A 24,483-nucleotide genomic window follows, 5' to 3' on the forward strand; every position below is an offset into this window, starting at 1 on the left:
ACTAAAATCCTATGGTTGTATACTCAGAAGCTTAATTTTAATTTTGTGAAATACTTCATAACGTCTTTAAAAAAAGCCCAAAAGCCAAAAACATATTTTTTCCCGTGGTTACTTTTTGCTGACTTACAGATAATGCAGTTAATATAATAGAAAGAAGTAACAATTGTCTCACTGTTGCTGAGTGCAGCAACAGGATATGAAAGTAATATTTGCTATCTTTTTCTCCTAGAGCAGTATTAATGGATCCTAAAATGCAAACATTTTCCAAATGAAATAGAAGATGCAAAATGCTGCAGCTTAAAAAGGGAACTGTCCAAAAGGTCAAATCAGGCATGGCAACATCCAGCAGCAGAAGCCTCATGGCTCTGCAGGAAGGTGCAGAAAATAGGGCTCACTGACTTGCTTGATAATATACATATTTCTATATGTGCAAAACCTTCTTGAGATTTTTCTGGATTATTCGCTCATCTGAAAAATTTCACTGCATATTTCTTAGGGATGCTGTGTTTTCCATTGATCCACAAGCTATATTATGGAGGCATTTCTTGGAGTTCTTTTTTCTTGAATGGTGTTTTCATTGTTTTAGTGAATTTAAGAGGTTGTAAGGAAAGAAAAGAGTAAATCGAACTTTGTTTTCATATTGAGGACCTGAAGCTCATTTGGGAGATTCCTCTCTGGGGAGACAGTTTTGGAAGTTATGCTAATCCTTTCAAAATAATTGTAATTGTATTTGCATAAATACTATGCATAATTGCTGAAAGAAGAACTCTGGATATTATAAATTTCACAGTACTCATTTTCAAGGCTCAGGAACCATAACATTGCATTTCTATAGTAGTCAAGTTAATAGGCATAGCAGTCTGGGTTCATGGTTTGCTCCTCAGTTGTCCTTTAGGACCTGTCATATTTGCCATTTCTCTAACACACACCTATCAGTACGCAGTCTCTAGATTAGATCCCAAGTAAGCTTATCTTTATCAAGCCTCTGGGTAATTCTGACTGCTTTGTCTGACATTTTTTGTATTGTGTCATGGCAGCTGACCTGTGTAAGTCAGGGATTCCTCTATAACCAGCATCCTGAAAAATATCTTGGAGCATCCTTTCAGCACATGCCTGTCAAAGGTAAGACAGGGAAATGCTGTCTGTGTATTAAAAATGTAATAACTGTTATGTGGAATTAGGGGATAAGCTCTGTTTTCATTCTCAGTTTATGAAGGCTTTGAAGGAGCAGCTGTGTGGGCCTGTCATGGCATCACATTAGTTTTGTGCAGATAACATGCTATTCTCACTGCACTGTTCTTAAATCCAGAAGGAAATTTGTGACAAGTTCTTCTTGAAATCTGTTACAGTACTGGGAATGTAATAATCTAATGTGGCAAAACCGTTTATTCCTTGTATCAAGGGGTGTTGCCTGTATAAAGTACTTAACAGCAGCAGTATGTTCTTGGTGCTTTTATTTCAGCTCAAAGAGAAGCATTTTCTCTCACTGTGAATGCTGAAACAGCATGTTTTCCTTTATCATATTTAGTGTTGCACGAGGAGTAGATAATCCTCAATTCAAGCTGATAAGCCTGAAAGGGATTTCAGCTGCTTGTTTTAGCAAAAAAACTTTTCTCCACCTGCTTTAGTTTGCTCATGAGTTCTGTTAACAAACAGTTGTATTGTCAATATAACAGGAGGGTATATTTTTTTTCTAGCATGACTGACATTCTGTCTGGTTAACCCACCAGTCTGGTGCAAGATGCATCAAGAAAAATAATAAATTCTGATCAAGGCAAAAATATTGTTATGAATCATTCTCACACTGTGAAAAAAAATTTCTGTCCTCAGTAAGAATCATCATTTCATAAGCAAAATCAACTTGTGGAAAACAGCTTAAATATAAGCTCTTAAATAGACATTGAATCATCCAGGAAATTCACACAGCAATCCTTTACAGCTAAAGACTGAGGCAGTTAGTTAATGAACTGGCTTTTGCATTAAAGATCTTCTAATCGTATACCTTGCCATATATTTATGTCAAGAATGGGTTTTAGAACTTAGCATACAGTTTGCATAAATGTTCTGTTCTGGTGATAGCCTCACTCAGAACAAAGGGCACTAGTTTATACTATAATGTGGAAAGCACTTCCTTTTACAGATCCTAGTTTTTTATCTTCTGTGTAGCATGGGAAATGCAGATCATATGGTGAATACTTGGTAGTTTTCACAGTAATCCTTGATTATAAATTAAAAAAAAAATGTTTTCTTCTACTTGAAAGCCGGGTTTGATTTACAGTTCAGCAAGGAGAAAGCCTAAGTGATGCTGAAATTTCCAGCTACTACCTCAGCCATTTCCATGTCTGTCTTCACTGCCTGGTGGTTTTCATAACAATGGCTGGCAGGCTTTGGGTCTGGTTTAAAACTTATACTTCAGGCAAAGCATTCTTAGGTACTCACTTCCTAAAACTGTATTTTCACTTTTCCCTGTCATGAAGATATGCCATATTAAGCGTGTTACAAATAGTTTCAAATGCTCCAAATTTTTCTTTCGTTTACCTTTGTTAAAGCATAGACAGAAATCTCCAGTGAAAGCAGACTAAGAGAGGCTTTTACATTAGGAGCATTATAAGGTACATTGCATAATGCCATTTGTGCTGATACAATTTTGTTAGATGAGAAAAACAGAGGAGAGAGGAAGAAAGCCAAATTCATATCAAGTCAGAAGCACTAATACTTAATGGAATCGTTCTGTGCACTGCATATTAAAAGAATAAATGATTTTTCATATAAAGAGCAACCACATTCTGGAATTTTTAGAACTCCCACTTACATGAGTAGTGCTTTTCCATTTGTTATAAACAAAATGTTTTAAATCGCATTATTGGAAAGAAAGATTAATAAAGATCCTTCTGTAAGGTATTTCATTTGAGGTAGGCAAAAGGAAAGAAAAGGAAGTGTATTTGGTGGTTCAGTGGTTTTGGTTTTTTTTTTCCTCTTCATTAGTTGTTTACTAGAGTAAACTATTTCAAAACCAAGATGTAAGTTCAATTTCTTTTCTACCCAATCCACCAAGGGGGTGATCTGGGATTTTTCCTTCCAGAAACTGAGCAGCATACTTGCTGTCAGAACCAAATCACCTCAATGGTACCTGCATTCAACTACCCTGTTCCAAAACCAGCACCTAACTCTTCCCTCAGTAGCCTATGATGCATATGCTCATGCAATAACTTTATCAGGAAATGCAAATTCTATAATTTTTTTTCATCCTAGACTAGAATGATTTATGATATGCATTCTCTATGTTAAAAAACTGTGGTCACAAGGAATTGGCTCAGAGCATCTTTATTATATTGCCTGTGAATTATGTTATTCCAGCCAAAATTGTGATCATAGGAATTCTTTCAAGGACCCCATCCATTTCAACAAAAGAAACTGCAATTGTGTCAATAGCCTGGCTGCCCTGCCCACCAAATCCTCTTTATATTTCTGTATCTGAGCCAAGATTTAGATGGGAGGTATAATAGGAAAAAATACAGGTCAGGATGGCAAAACATGTTCCTGTTTCTGCAGCCTGGTAAAATATGGCTAAAATAATCTTTCAGATAATTTAACATTTTCAAACTACATAGATGATAAAATCACCAAAGTCCTCAGCTTGTGTGCTGTGGAGCAGCACAGAGCTGTAACACAACATCTAGGTACAGCTCTGTTTGCTGGTTCTTGTGCTCAGAGTGAGGACCTGTGTAGTTTTACAGAAATAACTTAATGTCCTCATTACTTGAACTGGAAGACAAGTCAAAGCTTCCTAGACCCCATCTCAGCGGCTCTTCAGTGGTGCTGAACTTGGCTCTGAATTCATGTGTGCTTGGCACTGTTTGTTTTCTCATTCCTCTCTGAAATTTCTGTCAGCTGCTTACAGTTTACTATTCCAGCTAATTAGGTGACAATCTAATAATTGATTTGTAGGTTCTTGCTAATTTAAGTTAATCATGTATGCACAGTTGTGATTTTTTCTCATTTCAAAGGAGTGTGATCACAGCCAATGAAAAGATGTCAGGAGAAGTATGATTCAGCGTGTGTGCATAATATTCTTGAAAAGCAAATAAATGCTTTTTAGATTTCTAAATGCTGTAGATTTATCTACCAGTTGAGCTGAAAATGCTGCCAGTGACTGAACAGATCAGTGTCTTAGAGTATACCTTAGTTATACCAATATCAAACTATAATTGATTCTAATGGAAGCATTTGTGCAACCTGGGACTGGGAACACTCAGACAAATTTCCAGGAGCATCAAGCACATGTAATACAAGCTTTGATGATGTAAGTGAGAGCTGGAAATTTTTTTCAAAAATTTTTATGAACATTCCTGTACCTGTCTTCATTCTCCAGCCTGTAGTTTATCCTGCAGGTGTAAAGCATTGGAGAGTTGTAGTCTAATATTAGATGGTAAATGTCAAGGGTTGTCATCTCCTAAGTGTTAGCTGGTAAATATATCCAACATGAAAATCCTTCAGTGAGAGATCATTGTGGATGTCTCCCTTGTCTGTGTACCAGTAGATTTAAACTCTTTATGTGGGGTTCTAGACCATCATATTTGCATCTAAATCTTGCTGTGTGTTATTCCTGCTGCAGTTGTAGGTGAACACTGTTTAACTACATATTTTTCCATGGCTTTTAATCTCACCTGGACTTTCATAAGAATGGAACTTTCCTGCTTTTTTTTTTTTTTTTTTAATAAAGGGGGTAAAGGATATACAAAGCACTTTTTTCTATTCTCTGCATGTCAGGAAAATATGATTTTTCATTCAGCTGGTGACATGGATTTACTTGGTTCTGAACTTAAAAAAAAATCATCCCAGCATAAGGAAATGTGGGCTTTGTGTTTCCACTGTGGGTATGACCATGGATACAAGTGCCAAAGTAGAGACCCACAGTGAGGCTGAGAATGTGAAGGTGAGAGTGGTGAGAGTGCAGAGCTGCAGGTGGGGAGGTCCCCTTGTTACCTCCTAGCCTGGACAAGAGGTGATAAGTTCTTTCACTGTTCTAAAGAAAATAAATGGGTAAGGAGGTTCACTTTCACTTCCTACCTCAAAAATGGGCTGGCACTCAGCCACACAAGCATATCAGGGGAAACTGCATCCCTGGAACTGAGGAGCTGTGAATCAGTTTTTCTCACACAACACAGGCCTAAAGTGTGTTTAGTGTCTTTGCTATGTCCCTGCCACCTTTGCTGCATGTTCTGCTTTCCCCATCTCCTCGGTGCTTATTGCAGAAGTGGATGCCCCTTTTTCACCCCCTGGGAATTGTCATTGTTCATAAGAGTTTTCATCCAAAAGTGAAGTGTGCTGAAGGGCTTCAGGAAGCTCAACTTCAGCCATGGCAGTGTAAAGTGCTTTGCTGAGCAGTGTCTTACAAATTGCGGGTGTGCATCACAGGCACATTTGTTTTCCAGTGGTTTTGCCTTCCAGTTTTATGTTTTGGGATTTTTTTCCCCTGCTGTTTTAGTTACAGCTCTTAGTGGCACATTGTTAGAATTGTTCATCTGTTTGTGCAGCTCATACTCAGTGATCCTAGTCCTGCCCTGGCCCTGTGCTGGGCTGCAGGCAGGCTCAGTTGCAGAACAGGAGTCAGGGTTAGCCATGGGCTGTGGTGCTCACCAGCTTGGTGTTGAGGAGCAGCTCCAGGGGTGAGTAGCAGCATGGAAGCAATTCTAAATGGCTTTAAGTGCAGAAGGGATCAAAGGAGCAGGAGGACGAGTAGTTTTCTTAGTCTTGTGCAACTGATAGTGAAAGCGAGAGAGGACAGAGATAGGAAGGATAAGAAAGGGTTTTTCAAATTGTTTTGTGCTACTTGTCTGTGATAAGTTGCTCTGTGCCACTTTGGTGATGCAGAACAGCCATAAAGTTGGTCTAACAACATGTTTTTTCTGCATTTACTGCTTCACCAGAGCACTGCAAAACAACTGGAGTGTAATGATGAATCACTCCTGTTTATTTAATTTTGTTTTGCATACTTGAGCTTTACAGCAACAATATTAATGGCAAAAACTTGGGAAACATTCATCTTTGTTTATAGCAGAAGCTGAAATAATTGGAAAAAATGTTTTCCCCTGTTTTTTTAACTTTTTCAATTAAACTGCATTTGAATTTTCAATCTCTTGGGACTCATTCTTCATTATCTTTTCTCAGGGCTGCATGTGTGTGTCATTTCCCCAAAACTGAACTCCCTACGGCTGAGTCACTTTACATATTGCTTAAATACGAGGCAATGAAGAACAAATACATTGAACAAATAGGAAGAACAATGCTGTAGAAGTACTCATCACCTTATGCATTTATAATTACTACATGTGGAATTCTTTTGTATCTCTGCTTTGCCTTGGATATCCTTTTACATAACTTTCTGTGCATATATTGTACTTAACTGTAACTTAACTACATATTGGACCAATTCTTCAGCAAATAGACTCTGCTGATGATGGAGAAATTGGAGGTTAACAATGTACATGCTGTGAGTAGTGCCAAAGACTTCAGACTGTTTCCATTGGTTTCAAAGGTGATTTTAGCAATTTTAACTCTGGAAATGAAACCTTGACATGTGGAGAATATTATCAGCTGAATTCTTTAGTAGCCCCATAGACTGTTTTTTTCAGTTCACATCTTCTCTTGGGCTAAAAGTTTAGCTTTTTCCTTTGAATTATATTTTTTGCTCCACTGCTTATTATAGAGCAAAAAATTACCACCAAATTTGGAGCAATTCTCTATTTGATTGCATTTGATTATTTGTTTTCTGAGACAGTAACTTTACAAGCCAAAAGTTGAAAGGTGGGCTTCCCATATTTCTGTTCAAATTGAAAGAATTTGTCTCTTCACCCTTTCAGTTTATGGTGGTTGTGTTTATTCATTCTCATCCAGCTCTAATGGAAAAACTGAAGATCAAAAATTTCTAAAACTGAAAGGCAGTGTAGTAAAATATAATATCTCATAATGCATCCAGTACTTTCCCCTTCCAATGGTTTCACCATCATGATGAAATTTTAGGAAGGGTCTATATTTGTCACTTTTCTTACAACTTGCAGCCAGAATCTATCTTGTTTTATTGCAAAAGTGGAGTCCACAGAGATTATCCTTCATTATTGTGAACAATGCTCCCATCCACCAGCAAGAACTCAAATAAACATCTAACTCCCAAGGTCTGGCAGCAGAACACAGCTGCCAGCTTAGGGGTTCTTGTACAACAGATGCTTTACTCCAGTGCATTATGCTCCAGAATGTGTAGAATGATGGATACACAGGGCTTGCAGGGGAAAACACAAGTCACATAGATCAAAAAAACCCGATTATATTCTTTCCTGGAAATAAATCACAATGATTTTTCAAAACTAAAGTAAGCACTTTATTTACCTGTGGATTTTTAAATATGATTCTGGGTGAAATACAGCCTATTCACATAGAAAGCATATTGAACTTAAGTTGAAATTTGGATTTCAGTGGCTGCCATTATCCACTTCATTTTTAAGAGCAAGTTCTATTGAGAAATAAGCCCATTATTGCATTTAGACACTGAAAGCAGAAATTCTATTACTTCATTAAGCAGGTACCAGGAAGTTCTATTTCCCATCTGAAATACTTTCTGTAAGTCAGATTATTGTAAACATCTGAAGTAAATCCAGATAGAAAATCTGATTTTTTTTTAAAACTGTCTGAGAATAAACATACCTGGAGAGACAACCTAGTACTAGTCCTTTTCTATCAGGTTCTACCACTTAGAAGTTAGTTTTAAAGAATGCACCATTTTTACTCAATAGAGAAAAGTCACCATCCACTTCTTTGGAAGAATCCATGCAAATTTAAGAATCTGTGTGTATATATAGCTGTCTTGTAATTTCCTGTTGCCTTCTGCAAAGTTAGTGGTATTTATTTCATAGTAAAGTTTATCAGTATGTGCCCACCCAAGGACACAAAAAGTTCACTTTATTGATAGTACAAAAATTTAGCTCAATTTAACTTGCTTGTAAGCAGCACGTCTCTTGTTTTCTTAAAGTAAGAAGGCTTTTGAGATTTTCCTGATGGGTTTTGACACTTATTCTTTGAAGCTGGAATGTCACCCTTTGTTTCACTTTTCAGTGAATTTGCTGTGCTCCCAGCTCTTAGCATCAGCCTTTTCTGAGTTCTGCATCCCGGTGAGTGGCTGCTCCCAGGCTTGCCAGAAGCAGAGCTGCCCACATCCCTCTGGCCCTGTCCCCAGGAGACCTCGATGTCCACACTTCAGTGGGTGTCACCAGCATGTTTTAGGGAACGCTGTGAGGGTACTGCACTGCCCAGCCCCCTGGCAGGGAGGGAGGTGTCTGTGACTACTTCCAGGCTGAGTGTGTGCAACTGAGTTTTACAGCCTGAGGATCACTGGCACAAAAGTCTTCCAGGTTTGCTTTAGAGCCAGGTTCACGTGGGTGGAATTTTAAAGCATATTAATTGTGTAAAGGCTGCAGTCTCTGGGTATGGAAAACAGCTGTTCATTGGTGGCTCCTGCTTCCCTTTGCTGCAGAGCAGCTTGGGAAAGCTGTGCTGGCAGGGGGCTGCAGAAGCATTGCCCTGTGCCCCTGCTTTCACCCAGACACCGCCACACACACTGGGACTGGGTGTTCACTTAACAGCTCCAGGGCTGGAGTGTGGAATTGGCACACAGCTGCCCTGCTATTTCCCTCTCTGCCTGAGATGAAGCACTCAGTGCAGCAAAGGGAGCTCCAAGCTGTGTGCTCGTGCAGGATGCTACTCAGATCTGCTGTGCCGTACAAAGCAGCCTGGTTTGCACCGAGAAGAGATGTCATGGCAGCAACTGTACTTATTTTTATTTCAGTTTTATTTACCGTACTTATTTTTATTTCAGTTTTATTTACCGTACTTATTTTTATTTCAGTTTTCCCTTCTAGATTTCAGGGGGCCTGTTTGAAACTTGGTGAAACCCCTTTGGAGGTTCTGTGCATTTAGAATGAAGTAAAATAAGTAAGATCTTGCTTTTCCGTTCCAGAGGAGGCACTGACAAAATACAGCTTTTTTAAAAGTATAACTTTTGAAGTTGAAAAGTTGCCAGCTTTCTAAGTAATGACTCTTTCAACTCACTCTGGTATTGTGAACTGTTTATATTTCCTCTGGCAAATTTCAAGGGGGTTTTTTTGTTGTTTTTTTTTTTCCCTGATGCTTATTGGAGGATTTGTATGTTAAAACTGGAAATATATTTTGGTAGTTAATTAGGTTTGTGGCTCTGCATCTACAGGGTCACCATGACTTTAATTCTTACTTATAATCCAAGTTGTCATGGGTGTTACCAGACTTCAGTTCTCTAAAAGTGCAGAAGATGTAGTAAATTTGCTGTACAACTTCATGAATTTCATTAATAGAGTTAAACACCCTGGTAAAGTGAACATATGCTATTTTCTGTGAAAATGTGATTTTTTAAATTTTTTTTTTATTCCTTGATAATGGTTTTATTCAAGAGCTTAAGTCCAAGAACATTCTATGAACACAGCTATAATTGCTTATGAATATTCCAATTATTGAGAAGGCAGTGGTAAATCATCTTGTCTTCACAGAGAAAAAGGAGCATCATTGTGTGATGAAGACTGTGGGTGGGTAATCAGGACTTGAGAATTTGAAATACTCTTTTTTGCCATCCATTCTAACTTGCAGCAGTTTCTTGTACTTTTCTTGCTTCAATTCCTCTAAATATGTCAATAATAGAGTCACCTTAGAGGGATACTTAATATTTGCAAAATGCTTTTAGCAGAAAAATGCAAGAACAGATAAAAAATATTTTAAACATATTAATTAATAATTTTCTTCTTTTACTTGTGAAATACTAAAATAAAAAAGAAGTTCGTTTTGAATGGTTTCTTTATGTAAAATTACTACTAATAAAGATATTTTAATGATCTTTGAAGTATGGAAATACTAACACACCAAAAACCAATGCAGCTTTTTTTTATTAAGTTCTGGATTCATCATTCTTTTCTAATAGACCATTTTGGTTCCTATGGAAGTAAGAGTAAATTCAGTTCAGTTTATCGTTTATCATTTATCAATTTATCTATTACCTTCAGTTGAGAATTCAATAACATCAAGATTACAACAGCAACAATTTTGAGGACTTTCAGTCAATTATGAAGAAAAAATGAGTATTCTGTAGCCAAAGGACTTCTGAAAAGGATTTTCAGTCATTGGCAATTGCTTTTTTGTTTTCCTCAGTTCAATATGATTGGAAGTACCTTACATTTCAGTAGGTTTAACTGTTATTTGTGCTTCTTTTAATTATTTTTGAAACTTCAGATGAAAACACTGTCTAGGCAGAGTTAAGAAGAAAAAAAAATACACATAGTATCTACAGTTAACATATTAGAAGTACAGAGATATATAATGGAGTTTGGAATATGGGAGAAAACTGATTTTTTTTGGTTTTTTATGTAAGCTGTGTGACAGTCTGCAGATCAGAGGAAGAATGACTAAACAGCACAGATTGCTAATTATATCACTCTTATTAGGGATATTCTGGTCTCCTGCCATGAGAAAGAGAAGAGGAAGAAGTAAAATCCCACACAGCTCACAACCGTCTCGGTGTAAGCTCTTTCCAAGAATGTAAAAGTTTTTGAAATTTGGGTTCTTCAGTGCCTTCTGTCTTCTTTTTCAACCTCTTCAGAATTGTTAGGTTGATGAATATTTCTTCTATATATTTTCTAAGATTAACATGCTTTAAATTAGTGTCACACCGATCAATTCAGGAACTTCCAGCCCTGAGACCAATATCTACTAAAATGTGAGACTCGCATTCAGAAGAGGACAGGGTGGAATTTGTACTAGATTCTTCTCTCTGACTCACATAGTTGGTGAAGAAATTTTACCTTATTTTTTTTTTCTAATCACAGTACACTTTTTGCTTAGTGTGGGGGTGTTCTCTGTGGGTTATCTCCCCCTCTTCAGCTCTTACTGCGTGAAATTCTCGGTCAGTGTCTTAAGAGAATTGAGTGTGTCCAGTGAATTAAGTTTGTCTACTGATGTATGACTTTATTTCTTGTTTTATCAAACACCCTGCATAAAACTGATGAGGTAATTCCAGCTGAAGCAGACCAAACACTCTCCCAAAATACTGAGTTATTAAGAGAAATGCTTGTATGACAATTTAGCCCTTCTTTAGCAGGATAAAAGCACTTAGGACAACATCTGCAATATACTTCCTATATGGAAATAATTTTAGAACATTTTCCAAAATATATGTGACATTTTGAGAAAGATGTATCTCTCCTGTGAGGAGTATTATGGATAGTATCAGTTATGGTACAGCATGCAGTATCATTTAGAGCTTCAGAAAGTAAAATGCCCTTCATCTGTTAGTCTGAGAGAGGGGAAAAAAATCATTCATCATCGAGGATCTTCCTTAAGATACAGAAGCACACTGTATTAGAATAGTGAAATAGATGTCAATTAACCATATTTACTGTGGTTTTATGGTGGATTGTTACTCGCTGAATTGCATTGAAGTGGTACTAAAACATGAAAATGGTGGGATCAATTCCAAAACCCTTTTTACACATTTCTTTGGTTGTAGTCATATTTTTCAGCTGACATGTCCTTGATAAAATGAGCTGCTGCTTTCCCATGTACCCCACCCTGTAAGCTCAGCACCACTTTGTGAAACACAGTTTGTGAGACTAATGCAGTTTTACTGTGTAAGAATTACTGATGTATCTGTTAAAGAAGGATTGGTGTCTTTGGGCTCTGTCAGGCAAGAGGATGAGACACACATCCTCAGCACTTTTACCCAGGGACAGAAGGCACTCATGAGACAAGCAGATACATCTGAAATACGGAAAACAAGTGCCAGAGGGCAAAGACTGCAGTGATGGCATTTTAGCACTTGCTATGCACATGATGGCAAAAGAAATCAGTAAACATGAGCAGACCTTAATGACAGCCCTGAGAGGTGATGGCCATCATATCTAACTGTGCAGTGGAATGCCTGTGATAGATGTGTGGCATCCTTCGTGCTCCCAGGAGCCTGGGATGTTGATATGGGAAAAGCACTGCTGCTTCCCTCTTGCCATGGACCGGTGTGCCAGATGTGCGTGTGCATTGGTAGGGGGAGAGGAGATTATTTTGTGCTCACAGTCTCTAATAAAAGCAATCAAATAATGTGAAAACTCTTTTTTTGTGTGTCTGTATAGAAAAATAACAAGGTTAATTCTGAGTGTTGGCCTTGTGTTAACCTGAATTATGTAAAGGTACACTGCCAAAATATATGGATTTGGAGGCAAAAAAACCCAATCCTATACATAAGAATTTATTAAAAAAAAAAACAGAACCCAGGTTTTTATCATAAATTGGACACACAACTTTATGAAGATTCATTTATTGCATCTTTTATGCATTTCTTTGTTGATCATTGTTGATTAATGAAATATCAAAGTTATGGATACTGTTGTATTCTGAATTGGTGATTTGAGATAGTCATATTTAATGATGTAGCTTCAGAATTTGTTTTGAAAAAGGGAATGAAATATTTTCATGTGCAGTAAACAGATCATACTTAATATATCTTTAGTTATACTTTTAATAAAAAGAGTTTTTAATATCCCAAGAGGGCCTTTTCTCTTACTCTTTACTCCTGTTTTAGATCCTGCTTTCTCTTGCTAAGCCTGTACATTTAGGTCACAAAAAGATTGTGAGCATGGTTGTGCTACTGGTTGATATTGGGGTAACAATTAAGTATAAATAGGCAGATTAGTCAATGTCTGTGTTTTGTGTGCATTCGTATGTACAAATGTGTATATGTGTATGTACACATACATATGTATAAATACTTACATACATACGCTTTTAGTATTTGGCTAAGATAAAATGCTGTTTCTATTAAAGTTTGGAATCCAGACTTGACATTTACATGTAGATTTACCTTTTTGTTTGTGTTACTGGAGCAAAGTTAGTGATATTTGATTCTGCTCAAAATATTAAAGTACATCAAAAAAATCAAATCGTGAAAATGCCTCCACATTATGATATATTGAAAAAATTCTTTGAATTAGCACCTGCAGGGCAATGAAAATTACTCTGGCTCTGTTTTTAAGAACGTCTTTTGGAAGTAAGTTTCAAACAAACTTATTTTGAGTAATTGAGTCAACAGCAAAAACAAATTTAGATTTCAATATGAAAATAGAAGCTGTGGGAAGAGCAAACAAGAATGGTGCTGCTACCCTAATTACTGTGGACAGGAAAAAGTGCTTTGAGGGAAACATCTTTCATGTCAGCATAATACATACTTCATTTTCCTTATTTCATATGAAGAAAATGTGATAAATTGATGCAATCTGTAAATCCAAAATTAAAATCACATGCATGAAATAAATTCATACAATTTGTAAGTTGGACAAACTATGCTTTTTTCTAAGAAAAGTATAAATAAACTCATCACATAACCTTTTATATACATGGCAGATGTTTTGCTCAAACTATACTCGGTGGAGTTTGTTTCACAGTTAACTACATGACCTATTTGTCATTTTTCATATGTCACGAGTTCATGTTGTTTAGGTCTATCAAATCAAATGTGAGATTGTGGATTTTTCCTAAAGCCCATTACAGAGTGACTTGCTTCTCAAACTACCCAGTACACGTCCTGGTCACATTCAGCACATGGGAAAATAAGGGACAGTGAATTCAGCAGCAGCAGAACTGCAAGGAGGGCAAAGTATCTCCAACTTCAATGAGCTAATGTTCAGACAAAGCTTCATAACTACAAGTTTTCATGATACTGGGCAAGACTGTTAGATAAGTAAATATGCATATAGTTACATGAGTTGCAGAAGTGTTGTTTCTTTCCTAACTCACCTCAATTTGCATTTCAAAATCCTAATTCCTTCACACAGACAGAACTAATGCAGGGAGGAAATCAGGCACATTTTAAGCTTCTCTCCCAGGACTTTTCCTCATCCCTGTTACAGAAAATACAGACTGTTGTTTTTTTTTTTCCTGGATGAAACTCATGCCTGTGCCTGTTTTTGCTCACCTGCGGTGAAGAGCAGAGTGCTTCTTAGCCCACTGGTGCGATGTAAAGTTCCTCAGTGGAGTGGCTGCAGGGTTTGTCTCGAGTCTCCTCCAAAGCCTGGATAGCAGAGCGCTCCTTCCAATAGGTGTAAGCACCTTCTACCCAGAGTATCAGTGCATTCTGCTTGTCTGTGGGATAAGCAATGTATCTCAGTCCACTGGAGGGGCAAATAGCATGTGTTTTCAACTAAATAAAAAATTCAGGTGATTATTGCAAAAAAGGGTAGTGGACATCGTCAGAGCTGTAATAGGGAACGCAATATAGGAGCTACAGATACAGGACATCTGTTGGGGTGGGAGAAATTAGTGGGAAGAGAACAGAGTAGATAGAAGAAATAGTTTATGTTGATAATGTCTTTCTCATTTATCTGGCCTAAGAATTCTTATCCTAGTTCCTTGATCTTGAAGAGGAAATTTGTTTAGTGGCATTTCCTTTAGCCTTTCACCATTGATACAAAGCAGTCAATCATCTCTCTAGTGTTATTTTTGGAGATAAGCACTGCAGAATTACAAAACCTGTGAACAGTGATGTTGAGTACCATTCCTGTGTAGCCGGCTTGAGGCATTGCCAAGCCTACACTACACAGGCTTACACACTGCTGGCACACTGGGACCTGCCTCTGTTCAGTACTCCCTGTGCGTATTCTTAGCAAGCTCCCTTTCTTGAAGGCTCTGCAAGAAAACAGGAACAGAGTTTCTCTGTCTTCATACTTAAGAAGTTGCTTTTTAGTTTGGAGGTTGAAATTATACCTAATCCCCTATTCCCACAGAGATGCTTCTAAAACAGTTCCTAGAAATAAACCTGGCTTCCTCCACCTCTCTGTTAAGAGTTTTATGTAGAGCCTTTATCCAGCTATCTTTTCTTCACATTCTTTGAACAGAATGATCCTGTTTTCACTGCAAGCTTTTTCTTTCTGAAACACTGCTATCAGCAAGTCAATCCCAGTCACTCTGAAAAGGATCATTACTTATTCATTAATTATGAATTATTCATAATTCATTACTTATTACTTAACCTTCAAACTCAAGCAGAAGGTCACACGACAATAGGACTTTGTGCATGTGACTTTTTCATAAAAGCTGGTAAAAAAAGAATGAAGTTTTCCCCTATGTTTGTTAGTTCCATATCTGATAAGCAGAAAAGACCTTCTCTGCTTTCAGGTTCCTTGTATTATCCCTGGTCAAGCTGACAGCTTTTGTCCTCATTGCCCTGGAAACTCTGAACTGTTCATTACACTTCTGCCTCCACCCCTTTCCCAAAGACCTCAAAGGTTTGATGTTCCCTCATCTCTCTGTTCTCTGCCTTGGCAATTGTGTCATGGACTGGACAGAACCTAAGAGTTTTTCCTGGGTGGGCTGCTTGATTGCATTTTTTCTTTGCTTGGATGCTCCTAAGTAGCTTCATTGCTTTTCCTTCTCTATCTGAAAACCTGTAAAATTTAGTTTGCTAGCAGTTTGCTGTGATTGCAAACACACAGAAGCTGGCACTGAATTCAGAAAATACAATGTATTTTCATAACTCTGCAGTGGCTTTTTTGTTCAGCTTGGCTTTGCACTCAGCTTCAATAGAGGAAAGTAAATTTGAAGATGGTCATGTAGCTATTGGTAACAAAGAATAAAGAAGCAGAGAAAGAAACGCTCTGTCTATCTACATGGGAGAAATGTCTTTTACCAAAACAGTCAAGGGAATGGCAGAAATCAGAAGAGAATCCTCAGTTTCAGCTACAATTTGCTGAGGTTGTTAAATAGTTTTATGCCAGTCATATTAGAAAAATCTTCCTTAAAATAGCTAAAAGAAAAAAAAAAATTGTAGAGGATTAACTGAAAGGGAAGGTCAGTGAAAAGCTGGCAAGTATCAGGGAAATTGGGAAATTGTTGCAAGAAAGCAGAACTTTCCTCAGCTGTGGGAGAAGTAATTCCTGATGTACATCAGTCTCTTTTTTTTTTTTTTTTTTTGCTTTGATTTTTTTTGCACCTAGTACAGATATTTTTGTTAAGAAGACATTCAGAACATCCAGAAATCAATACATTTCACCAAGTTATTCTTGTGTTGATCTAAAATGCTTTAAATTAAAGAGTGACCTTCTGAATTATGAATAAGACTTCAAGTGACAGAGGATTGGTTGCTTATTTTGATGAATTTTGTAGTGGATGACCATACTCCATAACAATGTGTGCATTTTGCTTGTTTTCAGACATTTATTTCAGCTCCAGGTAACTAACTCCAGTGCTGACAAAATGAAGATTGCTTTAGTATTTTCTCTTTTTGATAGAATGTATACACTAAATAGATTATGGATCTGTTTCCTTTTGAGTAAGGTAGAGAAAGTTCAGGGGTTTAAAAAAAAATCTGTATTCTGCAGATACTCTTAATTTGCTGTTTCTTTTACAAAATTACCACCAGAACAGAATTTTTTACTCATGTTTTCTCAATTTTACCTACAGAGATCAATTCCTCCCTATACATCTGTGCAACCACATCCCTCATTCATGTGCGTTATTGATCTTATATTCCTTTATGAAAGGATTGCTCTAGGAGGATCTCTTAGTCTGCTTGAACCAAAAGGTCTTTATATTCACTATTTCTAGGTTGGGTCTCTGCTCAGTAAATAAAGAACACCTTTAAAATAATTTTTTGTGGAGGTCATGAAACCAGAGCCTTCCAGACCAATGCCCCACCAGAGGAGTTCCACAGACTTCTGTGGAATCAGAGATTTCACTTTATGGAGCTGATCACAGGAAGAGATTTTTTCCTAGGAAATTGTATCCATGTGTGCTTTACCATGAATTTGCATGCAGTATTAGATTTAATATGTCCTTTTGCTTCTCTGCTGTGTAACACATCTGGTGACACCAAAGAGAGGAAAAAAACCAACCCACAGTATTTCCAATGTTCTTGTTAATTTTTTACTGTCAGTTGTAATTCCTATTTGCGGAAAAGATTTCATTTCAGTCTGATTTTTTCTGCCTCCTCACTCTGTGCTTAGGGCAGAGAAAATATATCAGTAAATATTGAAGAGCAAAACTGTATTATGACTGACAGTTTTCCTAATCCTTTGAGATACACTGGTAATATCTGTTCAAGAATAAAGATCCTAATTTCACTTTGTTTTGGTTACAAAGCTGATTTGTTTCAATCAAAGAGTGACAACTAGTATAATTTTTAAGGCAGGTGTCATATGTGCTTTATTTTTATAGTTCTGTGCTCCAAAATGGCAAATAAATTATTTTCTGTGGTGTGGTATATATAAACACAATTATGTAAGAGCATATACAAGAACAAATCAGTGCATCATCTGTCTCAGGTACATCCATTTTCCAAATACCTCTTGACCTACCGAGGAACTCTCACCAGCTCTAGGGCAACCATGTGGGAAAACAGAGAGTTCAGAGATTTCACCCAGCTGTTGTTGCAGGTTACCTACAGTCTTGAGCTATCTCTGCACTTCTGACAGGCTTGCCTCTGCCCCTCCATTTAGTGCATGCCTGCTCTGAATCTCTGCCAGCACCCTTCACCTCAGTTTTACTTCACTTCTGTCCCAGGTGTATCCATCCTGGTCCTGCTCACCTACATTTCTTTGTCTTTTTTCCTTGAGCTTCTTAGTGCCCCCTTGTTCCCCCTCTTCCCTTCTCAGTATCTTGTGTGCTCATTCCCATTGCAAACCTAACATTTTCTAGGATTGCATTGTTCACACTGCTCGTTTCCTGCATCACTTTCTCCTCAGGTACCTATGTTGTTTGCCTAGTCTATAAATTCTTCAGGATAGCTGTGGTCTTTTGCTGTGTGTCTGCATACTACCAAATCCTTTGAGGTTCGTCTTTTCCATGGTTTTAGGCACAACTGTAGTAAAAATGATTAATGATCTAACAGCAACTGTAATGTACTTGCTTTATAACTGTAGCATAAAGGGAAATTACTTCTTCACACAGCTACTGATTGTACTTTGTATTTTGTCAACTGTAGCTGTAGATATCCCTCTGCAAAATAGTTTAATATTCTAATTTTTTCCTGGGCTGAAATTTTAACACTGATCTATATCCTAGTTATTTTAAACCAAGTGAATCCAACTAGTTTGACCTCACTGAATTTCATTAAATTGCCCCTGAATCAGGTGCAATATCTTGTCTGGGCATTAGAATGTTATTTAATTATTAGTATTCCTACAATGTGTGCTGGATTGACCTTGGCTGGATGCCAAGTATCCCCTAGGCTGCTCTACCATTCCCCTTTCTCAATTGGATGGGGGAAATGCAAAGGAGCAGAGAAAATAAGATCAAAGACAATTCATAGGTTGAGACAAGGCAGTTTGCTAAAGCAAAAGCAAAGGGTTGTGCATGCACAAGCAAAGAGAAAAAAAATACTCTGTATTTCCCCATGATCAGACAATATTTGTCCACTATCTGGGAAGAGAAGGCATGTGTAGTGGTTTCTCGGGAAGGCAAACATTGTAAGTAAGGAATGCCCCTCCATGGAATATCCCCTTGGTCAGTGTGGGTCAGCAAGGTGTGTTCCCTCACAGGACTTTCCCATATCCAGCCACCAGATGGAGGATAAAATGTTGGAGAGACAGCTCTCATGCTGTGCCAGCACTGCTGACTGTAGCCAGGGCACTGGATGAAATCAGCGTTCACCCCTTGATCACAAGCACATCTGTGTGTGTGTGTGTGTGTGTGTGTGTGTGTGTGTGTGTGTGTGTTGTGTCTCTTTCTAGATGTCCTGATGTCTCACAGATCCATCAGGCTACAAACAGCTCCTACTTCTACTCCCAGTCTAAGTCTGTCTGAGCTATTTCAATTTTGCCAACCTTATCTACCTGTTGGTTATTTCAGGGTTCTTCAGTGGTTCAGGTTTTGGGCATCTGTTTCGTGTCCCTTCAGGGTCATGTTTTCTACCCCGGCAGTGGTAGAGTGGGTCTACCCCTGCCTTGCCAATTCTTCCATTGCTGCAGCCACCTGCACTGGGCATTGGCCACCGTCCAGGGGTCAGTACAGGCCCAGAGCACTGGGGCCACTTTTCTTGTTCTGGTTGGATGGTTTTCCCTTCTGCACATTCACTTCACTTGCCTTCTCTTTTGGCAGTCTCAACAACTTGTCAAGGAGCTTTCTTGTGAAAACACAGTAAAAATACTGAAAGTATAAGGAAGATGAGCTGTCCCATGGGCATTGTGTTAGGGAAACAATGAAAAACTACTCCCTATGCCTACACCAGATGCACGATCTGTGTACATTGTTCGGTGTTTTTGGAAGTTGTCATTGTGGTGGAAAACTAAAGGGAGACATTTTAAGGAGCCTAAGCCAGGGTGTTTTTATCATTTCTTTAATGCTGTCCCAAGTATTTGAGGACCTCATCTATCAGGGTACTAAACCGACTGCAGGAACCTTAAGAATTGTTAATGCTAGCTAGGAAAAAAAAAGTTCAGTGTTCCTTTGCAAGGCACCGAAGAGCTGTAGGCTCACAGAGACCCCACTGAGATGTGGCACATCTTCGTGCTCTAAGTTATGGTGAAATTAGCTCCAGCTAATCACAGCTGAACTATAAAGGAGCTGGTAGGGCTCCCTTTGGAGATAGCTCAGTAGCTGCATGTGCTGCTTATTGAACAAAGAAGCAGAATTTATGCACTACATCATTGCCATATTACCCACACCTGTCTACTTGTCAGAATGCTGCGGGGCACCCTGAGTCTTGGTAACCTTTTATGTGCTTACTAACAGTCCTAGGCCTAGCTGTTCCCTGTGTGAGTACTCCTCTTGTGTCATGGTAATCTCATGTCTTCATTTTTTGTATTTTTAAAACAACGTGGTTGTAGTTTCTTGCTTCAAGCCATTACAGAACTCACATCTTGTATTAGTTTGTTGGGGTTTCTTTTTGGGAAGACTAGGGAAATTATTAATTTCTTTTAAACTGAATTATGCTGCAATCTTGTTCTAATGAAAATACTGAAATTAATATTTACCAAAAATCCCATCTTTATTCAGCTCTTTATGCACACAAAGCAAATCACTCACCATACCTCACAAGCGTTGTCTAATATCAAAGACCAAGCGTGAAAGCTTGAAAATAAATTTCTGTCCTTAATATAGATCTGTCTATGCTGTGTGTGTACACATACAAGTGTATGTGTATACAGACAGCATAGACAGATCTATATTAAGGACAGAATGTGCAAGTCTGCTCAGAATACTGGTACAGAGGGTTGCTTGTGGTGTTGTTGGTCCAGTGGAAATCATGACTTCACTAAGAAAAAAACAATTCTTATCTAATAAAGAAAATCCTGTGGACTGCAGCACAATTGTCGTGTCTAAAATATGTGAGAATTGATGCAGTTTTCCTGCTGATGTTCAGCCAACCAACCAGACTGGTTGTGAAGATCTTACTGATGGATATGCTGCCCACTCCTGAAGCAGAAATCACAGATTTTCTTTTCCAAACTGAATTAAAAATCTAGACTTCTGAAGTTTTCCATAAATGACAAAAATAAGATGATGCAGTGATTTTCAGACTGACAACATGGGTACAGTATATGCATATGTAAAGACAGTTTAAGAACATCAGGTGCACAGGAGATAAAATACAGATAACATTGAATGGAAACCATTTTCACTTAAAATAAATTAATAAGTACAGAAATGAGCTCAAAGATATGAGTTCTTATATTTTTAGAAATATGTTTCAAATATTTTGCCCCTTCCAAATGCTTTTTCCCTCCCAAGTAGTTAAGCTTTGCTATTTTTAATAGGGTTCTTAAAATTCAAATGACACTTTAAAACTATGAGTTAACATTATAGCTTCTCTAAGATTCTAGCATTATTCCTTATTTAATTTATTTAAAATGTAGGGAGAAAAGTTAAAATCTTGCTTCAGGTTATGTGGGGGAAGGAATATTTATAAATGTCATCTAGAACTCCCTTAAAATTGCCTTAGGGAGCTCAGTTGTCTTCTACAGCTAATACACATGATAAGATAAATGCAGGTAGCCTGAAAAATGGTAGATATACCCAAGATATTTGTCTCATGATTGTTCTGACAGACATTTAGTCTAGAATTTATTTGCCTGGTATTTCTCTTGTAAAAGGTCTCATCTTGTCCCAGATGTGGACATCCTAGAGAGAGGTGCTTGTGGAATGGGTGGCTCATCATGGTAATGAAAGCACGTGGGGTGAATAACTTTCCAAAGGAAGGTTTTGTCTCTGAGCCATTTCCTCCTAGGGCTGAAAGCCAGACATAAACAGTCTCCCTGGATTCCCATCAATGCACATTTAGGTATGCTCTAGTATCCTAATCTATTTGTAGCTGCTTAAATACATTCTTCACATAAGTTTAGTTAGAAAAAAATACCTTTTCATTCTGAAGTTATTATTGAAGCTTGTTTGTCTTGTACAAATATGCTAAAAAAAATAAATATCTGTGGTTTTAATCATTTTATATCAGTTTGCAAAGCTGAAGAATGTCCTTGGCTCTAATGTCATTGATAAGGCACCTGAAGAGCAGATGCAAATATTTTCCCCAGGTAATGCAGATGGCTACTGGCTTACAAAAAGCAACCTATGTATCTTCAATCTTGGTCTAATGCTTTAATTGTTAGAAAAAATATGCTTTGTAATGTTCAATTGTCCAAACACCTTATCCTGTAAGTTTTTTAATACTCCCTATGCTTAACTTTGACACATAAAATTAATAACTCCAATTTAAAAGCTATGAAATTTACAGGCATTTGCCTGTATTGTTTGCATTTGCATTTAAATGTTGCAGATCATTCAGTTAATTTTTTTGACAATGGTTACCTTTATTGATTGTCAGAACACATTAGGTAAAACATCAGATTGTATTCCAGCATTTAAAATACCAACAGTGTGAAGCACTGTGAAAAAGTACAAAACTTGTGCTGTGGATTTCTTTGACAGCAGGGAACCGTGTCTCTGCTTTTCTGGGAATAAATCCACTAAAAGGTAGAAGATAAAGAATGTGTGGGGAAAGACCAAGAAAGGAGATAGCTTTGTTGCTCCTTTCAAACCAGGTAGTCAGAACTTTACTCTCAGAATTGTGATGGAACCAAGGTAGAAAAACCCCTCCCAGTTATTTTCTATTACAACAATGCAATAAAAAATAAATTGTTTGATATCTTGTGACAGTGTTCTGAAATGGGAAATGTAGTGAGCTGAAATGCAAGAGGCCTATAGCCTCTCACTCCTGCCTTTGGATATCATGACAGATTTGCAAACATGCCATCAATCACACCAAATGACAGGTGAAGGAAAACAAGATTATGGAGCATCACAGACACAGCTGCAGAGTTCAGGTTACTTAATTGGTCCCACCCATGACAAGCACATTGTAGAATCTGAGGGATTAACATTCTGTAGGCATCACTGGAACATAATAGTTATTGTGGTAAAAGGAACCTCTGTGATTATTCAGTAGTTTTTGTGTGATATTTTGTGTTAACAAGGGGATAAAATTAGCATTAAATACTTCACAGGCATTCTACAGTTACATAAGATTACAGAAGTGGTCAGGATAGGCACCCTTTATATTCTTATGTAAGAAAGCAAAATGGCAGTTAAGCTTTCCTAATGATATTCTACATTATTCCTCTCCAACTGACATGCTTGCTGTTATATTTTTATGTTTTCTCAAAAGGATAAAATACCTTTTTGCCAGATAGCTCTATTGGCCCGTCAGTTTTGAACTAAATATGCTTCCTTTAACAAATGTATCATAACTGTCTTGCTGATTAGACCATGGATCCATTGCTTGATATCCTTTTCTTCTGAAGCTCTGTTTTGTGCTCAGTGGGGAAGACAACATTCTTGCTCTCATAGGTGTGTATCATATTGTGGAGTAATAGAAATTTCCCTGCCTTCTGTCTGGTGGGAAACAACTATTTCTAATGCAGACTGTAAGTATCTATCCAGCATTCTGCTCCTTTCCATCTGTCCAGGCATCCTGACAGTGAGGTCTTCTGAAAAAGGACCTGCCTGTGATGCTTTTGAGAGCCCACGACTGGCTGCTCACAGAACAGCTTAAGGCATCTCTTGCTTCCTGCAGCAGCAGTAACGTGGCTATGAGAAATGTCCTGAACTTCTGCAAGTTAGAATAAAGGCATTTCAGGAAATTTAAAAGCCTTAATTTGGCTTCACAGCTTCCGCAGGGTGAGTGATTTGACTTTATTTATGGAAGAGGAATGCAAGATCACACTCTGGATGCAAAATTATAATGAAGTTTCAGCATGCTAGAATAAATCACTACCACCAATGCTTAAGAACCCTCACTCTGTTTAGCTTGGTTTAGACAGGCTTGGAAACTGTTCTCCTTGGCAGATATTAGATAGTGTTTCAGTATGGCATGCTATCTGAAATGACATATTAATTAGCATTTACTTTCTAACGTGTGTTTTCTGAAAGACCTTTAAGACCAAATTTTGTCCCACACAGTTGTTCTGATTTTAAAGGTTATTAGAATCTGCGTGAAGATCTCCTTCTGCTATTATTCTCTCAGGCCTGAAAAAGGCTAAGAGACATTTGCTGGCACAGTGAGGCAGATGACTCATAGCTTCTGGATGTAAGAGGGGGAAGTAGCTGCCTGAGAAGATAGAATCTAGGGTGTGGGCTCAGAAGTCCCTAAGTTGTCATCTTAGCAACAGGCTCAATGAAATGAAACAGCATCAACAGAATTTTTAGGCTGAAGTTTACCTTGTTTTTATTGTTACTAAAGACAAATCCCTGAAAGGCGCTAGAATAGGATTTTGTTTAACTTCTGGATTCTGTGGAGAGCCAGTGACTAAGGTACCTGTGGACAGAAGGGACTACCAAAGACTAATGCAAGAGTTTTATGCCAGATGAGCAGAGCAAGATCATAATACTGATCTAAGTGATTACACAAGGAAACTTCCATAACCCAGTTTATACCCTTCTCTTAAGTGTTGTGGGCTTTCTTGCAAAAATTTTCTTAAAAATTCTGTCTCTCTCTATGTTATTTTATGCCTGTGTTCTACCTTGACCTCACTGAAGTAGGCAAACTTCATGCAACATGCTTAGGAACAGAAATATTTTTGGTTTGCTTTTTTGGTATTTTTTCCTGTGTGGTATACAGAAGAAATGCATTCAAAGTGAATATAGGAGGAAAATAAGAGAAAACTAACTGAAATAATTTAGCTGTATTTTCCCTCTGACATTCTAATTTCCCACATGAAAAACAACCTTGATTTATATTATAAAAATAGTCTCTTACATTATTATCTCCATGCAACTGATAAATTCATTTTGCTCTTCTTTAAAGCATCTTGATGCTGAGCAGTCTTTTCTTTCTTTCTGAGCTCAAATCATCTCTTCTGTCTGCAATCCACATCAAGTCCAATTTTCCTTCTGTTCCATCATAACACTTTTGATGAGATTCCTATTCTCATTATCTCCAGA

The 24,483-nt window shown here is 37.7% G+C and overlaps 1 protein-coding gene across 1 annotated transcript in view; it reads left to right on the forward strand.

Moving 5' to 3' along the window:
- Nucleotides 1-24,483, forward strand: part of CHRM3 (cholinergic receptor muscarinic 3) — a 121,257-nt gene that overhangs the window by 25,518 nt on the left and 71,256 nt on the right. The window lies entirely within an intron of this gene.

The sequence above is a fragment of the Ammospiza caudacuta genome, chromosome 3 (assembly GCF_027887145.1).
Source record: "Ammospiza caudacuta isolate bAmmCau1 chromosome 3, bAmmCau1.pri, whole genome shotgun sequence".
Taxonomy (NCBI): domain Eukaryota; kingdom Metazoa; phylum Chordata; class Aves; order Passeriformes; family Passerellidae; genus Ammospiza; species Ammospiza caudacuta.